Source organism: Limulus polyphemus, unplaced genomic scaffold, assembly GCF_000517525.1.
Source record: "Limulus polyphemus unplaced genomic scaffold, Limulus_polyphemus-2.1.2 Scaffold1712, whole genome shotgun sequence".
In the NCBI taxonomy this organism is placed as follows: Eukaryota; Metazoa; Arthropoda; class Merostomata; order Xiphosura; family Limulidae; genus Limulus; species Limulus polyphemus.
Window position 1 is genome coordinate 191206 of NW_013667322.1, and position 9043 is coordinate 200248.

The window sequence follows — 9043 nt, forward strand, 5'->3', positions numbered from 1 at the left end:
TATATATATATATATATATATATATATATATATATTGTGTTCTAAAAATGCATATTTTATAGCTATGCGAGTTATTTTTGGACAACCAACACAGTAAGAAAAAAGTAGGGTTACAAAAGCATGACCTCCAAAAATAAATGACCTCAAGGCCTAAAGTGCTAAATTTCTTAGAAACTTCTTAGGTTAAATAATAAAAGTTAACATTTTTTTTACCTGAAGATGCATTTCCAATAGATACTTATCTATTCACACAATAGCTATTCCTTGTGCATCTGCCTTTGAGATTTTGTGCATGCCATTACCCTCAAACTATCTCCTACTTAAGACAAGTGTGTTAATATGAGCTGTACTAGTGTGGTGTAATCATCACATGATAATAGCAGTCCACCAATATGAGAGTGACATATCCTCTGTGTGTAGTAAATCCATAAGCACTTGCAATCAAAATTAACTTCATCCTTAGAAGAAACAAAAATAATGTGCAACCGTGTGGGGAGGAAGGGTGTGGAGGTGTACAGACAGGTAAGTATCTATCACAAATACATTTTCAGGTAAGCAAAATGTTAACTTCCGAAATTACCTCTCTTCACACAGTAGTAGCTAGAATCCCACAATGATTAGGTGGAGGGGCCAGTACAATTGCAAAAACCTAGATAAGCTTCCTTTAGAAAAGGCGATTGAAGAGGAAAGGCCATGATGTGAGACACCCTATAAAGGGGGGGGGGTGGCTTATTAAATAGGCAACAGCCATGAGAGACTGCATACATCCCATGGAGGGTATACTCTTCACTGAGATGGACATACAAATGGAGCAAGGCAAAGCTACTGTGTTGCTGGAAGGGGCAGATAAGTGCATGATCAACCCATGCTCTATTTGTTGACCAAGGAGAGAAGAGTTCATGTTTGGGAGACAATGGAGAGATGTCTGGACCTGATCGGAACTAACCGTTACAAAGGTCTTTTACTGGAGAAAGTGCAATGGGTTAACGTGAAACTTAATTTGAAAAATCAGCATGCATGAGCCAGGGAAGCAGGCAGACATTTCCCTGGTGCTGGCTTTTTCTATGATAGTCTATACAAGGTACAGTCTGGAATGGACAATGAAATATATATAGACACACACATACCACTGTAGTGGTCTTCTGGAAAACCCTATCTTTCTGACTCCCTGCAGATTTAGGGAAATATATCCTGAGAGGCTTAACTTGGCAATGGGTGGATTCCTAGAGGTGAATCGTACAAGCCCGGGCTCAAGCAAATATTTTCCACGTATACGATACCAAAAAGTCCTCCTTCTCTCTCTCTCTCTACTACTAAAAAAAAAAAGAAAGAAAGAAAGTAGTATTTATATGCTGATGCTGCACATTGGTGAACATTCCCACAGGGCAATTTTAAGATGTTGCGTCATGTCTTGTTGGTTGAGACATCCAAAACTGTGACTGGCTACTATGATAGAGCATGGAGAGCTTAAATAAAAAAATATTTTGGTAAGTCTTGCAAGGGGAAAAGATAATATAAATGACTGAGGGAGGGAGGGAGGGGGATAAGAGAGGATGAGGAACCCAGAATCAGGGGAAGCACCAGAGCCCAAGATTTCTCTCCTGGCCCTGGTTTAATGTGATGAAACATGATACAGCCAGTGTGCACCTCCATCAAAGGAGGAATATTGGATCCGAATGAGTTGACAAATCCATCTAATAAGTGTAAAGAATGAGAAATCTCTGGAAGAAGAGGGGTTGCATGTCAAGAATAAATAATTGTGGGAACCCCAAACAGAGCTGTGCATGCCAAGTAACTTCTGACTGCTCAAGGCTTAGATGAATGAAAGAGTAACAAAGGAGGAAATAATCTCTCTCCCGAGCTGCACAAGTTTTAGGAAGAAACAAGTAGTCAGGGAAAAAGAGCAAGGAAGATCTCTGAAACAAAGTACATGAGGCACCTAATGCATAAAGATCAGATCTGCGATGACCATAATAAAGAAGTAAAAGGAAATAGATTTTGAGAAAGATGGTATAATAAGCAAGTGGCCAATGGATGGTTCAGATGAGACTGTGGTAAGAATGTGTAGGACCAAATTTAGGTTCCAGATAGGCAAAGGAATTGGATGAAGGGGACAATGAATGAGAAAAGACCAGAACAAGATGAAAAGACATAACTATTGGGTTAAAATCAAAAGGTAGTTGACAAGGCCACCAGATAGAGTTGCTATGGTAGTAATCAACAATTCTTGGTTCAACAACTAGGTAAAGAAGGCTGAAAGGTGGGCAACAGTAAAATGGCCTGGTGGGAGGGAGTGGCAGATGAGCCAATATAGAAAAACACATCACTTTTTTGATAGACAGAAAGTATAAGGGCAACATGAACAGTATAAAAGAAAAGCTATGCAGTCAGAGAAACCTGATCAATGACTAGAAATATGTCTTTGAGAATCAGTTCTTTTGCATGTTGCAATCTATAAGGATTTATCAAGAAGAACATTTGAACGTAACTTAAAAATATACAGAAGTCAAAATGCAAATCAAGCAATACTTAGAGGAGATAACCAAATATACGTTAAAAAATATTTTCGTGAAATGCTAAAAATAGGATAGCCATTCTCTACATTGTTACTAAATTATAATTAATTTTTATAAAACATTTATTTACATATAATTTTGAGATGAAAAATTAATCATTACTTCCCTTTATGGGATGGGCATTCAGCTTGTTTATAACATGGTATTATAAAAGCCTACACCACTAACTTGTACTCTTTAGCATTCCTGACACTGCAGAAACACTACTGTTTTTAATGTTTTAAAGTGTATTTCAAACAGATATAATTATTAGTAGGTGGGTATTTATTCAATAACATTACAGCTATGTTTTCATTAAAATACCAAATCACACAATAATTACCCATTTTTCTTTATAATATAAGTATATTAACTCAAGGTAATAACTTGCAATTTTCTATTTGCACATGTAAAAATCATTATTGTTATTAAAGTTTAAAAAACTATTTTTTTCTCAATTAATTAGCTGTCTGTGAGGGAATACAAATTTAATATTAAACTTTATGATTCATGGCATGGTTCTTCTCCACTTATGTGTAATTCTCAGTATTGTTTCCATTCTCAACTATTTCTCAATGTTTTAAGCTTCTACCTCATCTTTCTATTTTGTGAATGTAATAATCTCATCAAAGGCAATGATCCTACAAAAAATTCACTCACTTTAAGGTTGACTGGTCAAATCAGAATGTATGTGTTTATATGCTTGTTCTCCAGTTTGTGTTACTCTGGCCACAATCTTTTGTTTGTGTGCTATATTCATTAAGATGCAAGCTCTCTTTAAAGCAAGTCTGTTTCATCTTTTTTTAGAGTGATAAATCTTCACTTATTGAAGGGTCACACATTAGAGAAAATGAAGGGAAGCTAAGAATGGTACAAGTACCTTAGGAAGACAACTCACAAATGCCTTTCCATTGTGTGGTAGTGAACAATTTCTCTGACTCTTAATTGATCACTTCTACCTTTCAGATATTCCATACAAATGATTTAGCCCACAAACCCTCCTGGATACTGTACTGAGACACATCAGACAGTAATTCTCTCTCATCAGCTTCAGGCATCTCCTCTGACCTTCCTTAATTGTGATACTTTAACAATATCTCTTTCCAGGAAAGAAACCTACCCACATCTAAGTGTAAATAGGATAAAAAAATGTTTCCAACTATGCCAACTAAGTGAAATGCAGGTTCCTTAAATTTCTTGAGAGCAATGAGAATTTGCTTCTTTTCATATTAGAGAATGATTAATTTAGTAAGAAGTCAAAAAGCTTGGCTATTGTCTCAACTTTCACCCCAGAACATTCTATTGTTCAGAATTTGAACTTTGATCACTATCAGAGTAATAATGGTTTCTTCAGAATATAAAAGAATCTGGATAGCAAATTTTGTTTAGATTAAACTAATACAGTATGGCAGAACACAATAAAAACCCTAATGTGTTTTTGAAAATTTCAGAGAGACATTTGATTCTTTCTTCTTCTAGATGTCAGTGAATAGTACATTTCAAAGATGAGAACCTTTTTGGGCAAGCTCTATAAAATTAAGGCATTACATCTCAAGTGTAGAGCACATCTTCAGTTTCATGATATTGTCTTTAAGAAGGTTCAAAATATGAGGGCTACAAATGTAGAATGCTGTGGAAAGTAATTAACATGCTCTATTCATGTTTGTAGTACTGCTTGTTACAATGCAATTTTCTTCCATGGCCTGGAATATTTTAACAGACATACATTCATCTATGTGTCTGTCTGTGTATGAGTTAACAGTCTTGTAAACAATTAGTATTGATATAGTAACTAAGAAGCTCACAAGTGGTCCCAACCACCACATAGAAGGCCCAGTTTAGGTACTTCTACCACATTCTTCCTAACATTGTGACCAACTTTTTCAAATTATACATTGAAACAGATGCATTGATAATTTATATTGTGTGGATCTGTAAAGCTTGAAGTGCATATAAATATATATGCATGCACTAGAATGCAAAATACACAATAAACCAAAATCAGCACCCAGACCCATCCAAGTGAGCATGCCATGCATTTGTAAATGGTTTGATTGCCCTTAGCTGTTATCTGATTCTCCAACAAGAAAAATGACTGTTTCTCTAACCACGTAGTACAACCACAGCACACTTCTAGTGAAAAAGCAATATTAAAAATACACTATTGAAAAAATATTACACATTAATTAAAGGACTAGAAAATACATAGTACACTTCTGTATTACAAAGGTATATATTTTTCTGTAATCTTACAACTGAAAATTTCAAAATTTCATCCTGGTTTCTTTAATGGTAGAAATTATTTCATAACACTGAGTTTTGTTTTATCCATTCTGGTTAGAAAAGTTGTATTATGTTCCAAAGTCACTTACATCATATAATTCACAAATTAAATAAAGTTCAGTGCTGGTTGCACCTCTTTATATCTAAAAGTACAGTAGCACCAGGAAACTTGGGAAGGTGCAAGAATATCTGTATAGGTTTGGTTGCAGAAATGATCTAAAATATCCTCAGCTGTTCACTACTGTATGACTAAATATTAATGCCATCTAGTGAGTGCACTGAAAACTATTTAGAAAATAATTATTGTATTTTGGCACTCGTGTATAAAGTTAAAATCAAAAGTACATAAAATTAATAACAGCTTTAGATGAATAGTATCAAGTATAGGTACTTCATCGTATCAAATAGCTAAGCATATAGCCCAGAAATGTTTGTTTTTGAGAAATAAAAATAAATATACAGTTAAAAATGCTTTAGAATTTGTAGAGAAAATAAAAAATGTAAGCTTAAATAAGGAAGATTTGTTAGTATCATTTGATGTAGTATCCCTATTTCCAGTAAAAGATGCAATTAAATGTTTTGTAACAAAATTGTTAGAAAACAAAATTTCAGCAGTTGAAACTTGAAAAAATAGATTCGTAACACATACCTTAGTTAAATTAACCATGTCTATAGTTTTTATAGAAATTATTGTTTAAAATGAAGGGTTAGCTATGGGATCACCATTCTCACCATTATTATGTGATTTATATATGGATGTATTTGAAACTAAAGCCATAAATAATGCAAAATGTAAATCTGATATTTGGATAAGGTATGTAGATGACACATTCTTGGTGTGGAAATATGGTAATAAGGCATTAACAGAGTTTGCTTACTATTTGAACAGCATTGAACCATCTATACAATTTACATTTGAAATTGAGAAAAATAATAGCTTGCCTTTTCTAGATGTATTGGTGAAAAGGAATGTACAAGGTAATTTAGAAACATCAGTTTACTGTAAACTTTTTCCTGTTCTTATGCCGACACACCAAGAATCATGTCATACTAAGTCACAAAAAATGTCTGCATTTTATAGTTTTATAGTTAACAGAGCTTTGAAGATATGTACTAACCAAAAGGATTTAAAAAACGAATTGTTATTAATTAAATATATAGCATTCGAAAGAGGTTTTAATACGAATATTATAGACAGGGCAGTTAAGAAATTCACTAATGCTATAAAAATTGATCAAATTAATACTTTAAAACCTAGTTATGAATAAATTAGAAAGGAAGGCTTAATTTTATCATGTGTTCCAGGTATAACTACTAGTTTATTTAAAGTGTTAAAAAAAAACAACAACAGATATTCTACCCTATATTCAAACCGATAAATAAGATGAATCAAATGTTAAGTACTACGAAAGACGAAATACAGTTAACTGAAAAGACTGGAATATATAAAATAGAATGTGAATGTGGAAGTATTCACACTGGACAGACAAAATGCAATTTAAAATACCATTTAAATAAGGATAAGGGATATGTAAAAAATAAAAAAACTGAAAATTCATCTATAGCAGAACGTGTACAGGAAACACAACACACGATATTATGGGAAAACTGTAATATTAGCTCAACCAAAAAGTATAATAGGTAATAATATTCATGAATCCTTAGAAATAATAAAACATAAAAAAGATCATGTAGTATTAAATACAGATGAAGGTATGACAAATATTTCTGCAAGATTGTGGATTGATTTCTTTTGAATGGTTTAGCGTGAATTTATGTAAAATAGCATACAGGTCACATGACCTACTAACAAGTTATAAATACTTTAACACTGTCTTGTAATTCACTCCTGAGGATGACGTTGCAACGTTGAAACATGTAGAGTCGTCAACTTTTTGAAGGCCAGAGATAGGCCTAAATAAAATGTTTTTAATTGTGTATTAATATTAAATATTATTTATGATTTTATTTAGAAAAGCACTGTAATTCAAGTTTCCATTACCAGATAGCAGCACTACTTACAAAATATTTTTGTTGGTTTTAACTATTAAATGTTCACACAAAAAAGCATCATTGTAAAACTGATTTTACACAAAAAGCTTCATTGTGAAACTGAATAACTTGAGTGTTAATGGTAAATACATTATAAATGTACATAAATACAATAAAATCACTAGCCTTTATTAATTTTATACTGGAGTAAACCCTATATTGTTTTTTTAGACATACTTCATGTTTTACTACCATTTCCTGTACTAACAGAAAATAACTGTCTTATAATCCTTTACTGACTTGTAGAAACTACTCTTCAGTATAATAGAAACAAATACACTTTAATACATATTTAGAATCAAAAATGTTAAGCATGAAGCTACCTATGCGATCTTAATCATATATACAAGTTACAGTACTGATAATTCAATGATCTTCTATAGGTGATGATACCATCAAGTCTGATTTGCAATTACTGGCATTGTTTTTTTTTCAATAAATGTTTTTTACAACTGCCCATCATTTTGTTCAATCTTTTTTTTATATTGTGTTACAAATAACAATTTACATATACATGTATCTATTACAGCTGGGTAATTAATTCAGTCAATATAATTGATTATCTATGAGCATTGATTACATCAGTTAGTGTCAAGTGAACTGTCAACTGTTTTTGATTAATCCAACTAACCTAATAATTGAAATATTGCCATTACGATTACTCATTATTTTCAATCAATTCAAGGTTGTTTCAGCTCAATCACTTAGTGTCTCTACTCAAGAAAATAATCAAGTAATCAAAACAAGTGCTTCCACTTATTAGTATCTTTCATTATTCCAACTATCAAAGTGTAAAGCCAGGTACAGTGTTTCTCAAACCATGGTATTTACATGTCTGAAAATAAAACATGTTGTCATCAAATGCTGTCCATAACAAAGACAGGTCAAGACAGTTTGGTGGCAATGGGAATCAAACTCCAAGACCCCATCCCCAAATCACCTAAGCTAAACAAACTTGAAATTAAAAAAAAAATTATCAAGATTAAATTGAGCAGAGCTTAGATAGCATATTATGAAATTTTATACTTAATAAGAAAAAACATAATAGCAATATTTCAATTACTTGGATAGCAATAATTAGAAACCCTAATTTTGATTAGTTGATTATTTTCATTACAACTGATTTAATTGTAATTTAATTTAATTGACTGTTAGAATAATTGCAAACGGTAATAGTAAAAAAAAACTAATTTTGATTAGTTGATTATTTTCAGGACAATCAAGATAATTGGAATTTCAATGAATTGACTGTCAGTAATAGCTAGAAAACAGTAATAACCAGAAACACTAATTTCAATTAACCAACTATTGGAATATTTGAAAATAGTGATAATCAGAAACACCAGTTTCAATTAATTAATTTAATCATAGTTTGATTAATCAGTTTATATGACACAAATCAGTGTAATTAGTGCTCACAAGTAACTGACTAAATCACCCAGCTCTATACAAGTTTTATATCAGAATAATTGATTACTTGAATGTGATTAATAAACCTGATGATTAATCAATTAGTAAAACTCATTAATTACCTAGCTCTAATACTTATACACACACACACATACAAGTTCATACAGGAACTCTTCAATATTTCTTTTAATTTAAAGTTCAGGTACTAAATATATCTATTAATTGAATTTAAAAAATGCACTCACTGGGTTATTTGTGTCAACTTCGACCACTAAAAGGTACATTAAAACTTTTATTCCTGATGTTTAAAAATGTAAATAACTTCTATCAAATCAAAAGTGTATAGTTAAGTAAATGCTGCATTTTACCTTAGGATACAACTAGCTCGACAGGTAAAATCTGAAACATCCTTGTGGCTTTGAACTCCTAGCCAATGCCTGTGTTGAATAAAGATAAACAGCTTCTAAGATATATTTATAAAATTCCAAGATTTATCACTATCCTCTTCACTTTGTGTAAGAATATGGTTAGACCTAATTCGGAGTTTTATGCATGTATGGTTTGTTATTACACAAGGTGATCTGAACATAAATAAAAAAGGTTGACAGAAAGTGAAATTATATCATTATACTAGTTCAAATTAAAATAACATCCACATATCTAACAAACTTTTATATTAAAATAACTTACTGTCCAAACCATTCAACAAGATTATAAGTGTAAAAATACTACTGAAGAAAACA

At 31.9% G+C, this 9043-nt stretch overlaps 1 protein-coding gene across 9 annotated transcripts in view; it reads right to left on the reverse strand.

Annotated features, from left to right (window-relative positions):
• Nucleotides 1–8737, reverse strand: part of LOC106464660 (sorting nexin-29-like) — a 92003-nt gene extending 83266 nt beyond the window's left edge. For 3 of the 9 annotated variants that reach the window (XM_022392424.1, XM_022392422.1, XM_022392421.1), the window contains exons 1-2: nucleotides 8669–8713; nucleotides 1128–1307 (exon numbers count right to left, since the gene is read on the reverse strand). The gene's annotated coding sequence lies outside the window, so the exon portion shown is untranslated. Of the gene's footprint in view, nucleotides 1–1127; nucleotides 1308–7391; nucleotides 7404–8668 lie in introns of those variants that run through there. The other 6 variants (XR_002611799.1, XM_022392419.1, XM_022392420.1 and 3 more) reach the window with 4 other exon arrangements.
• Between the last annotated feature and the right edge of the window lie 306 nt (nucleotides 8738–9043).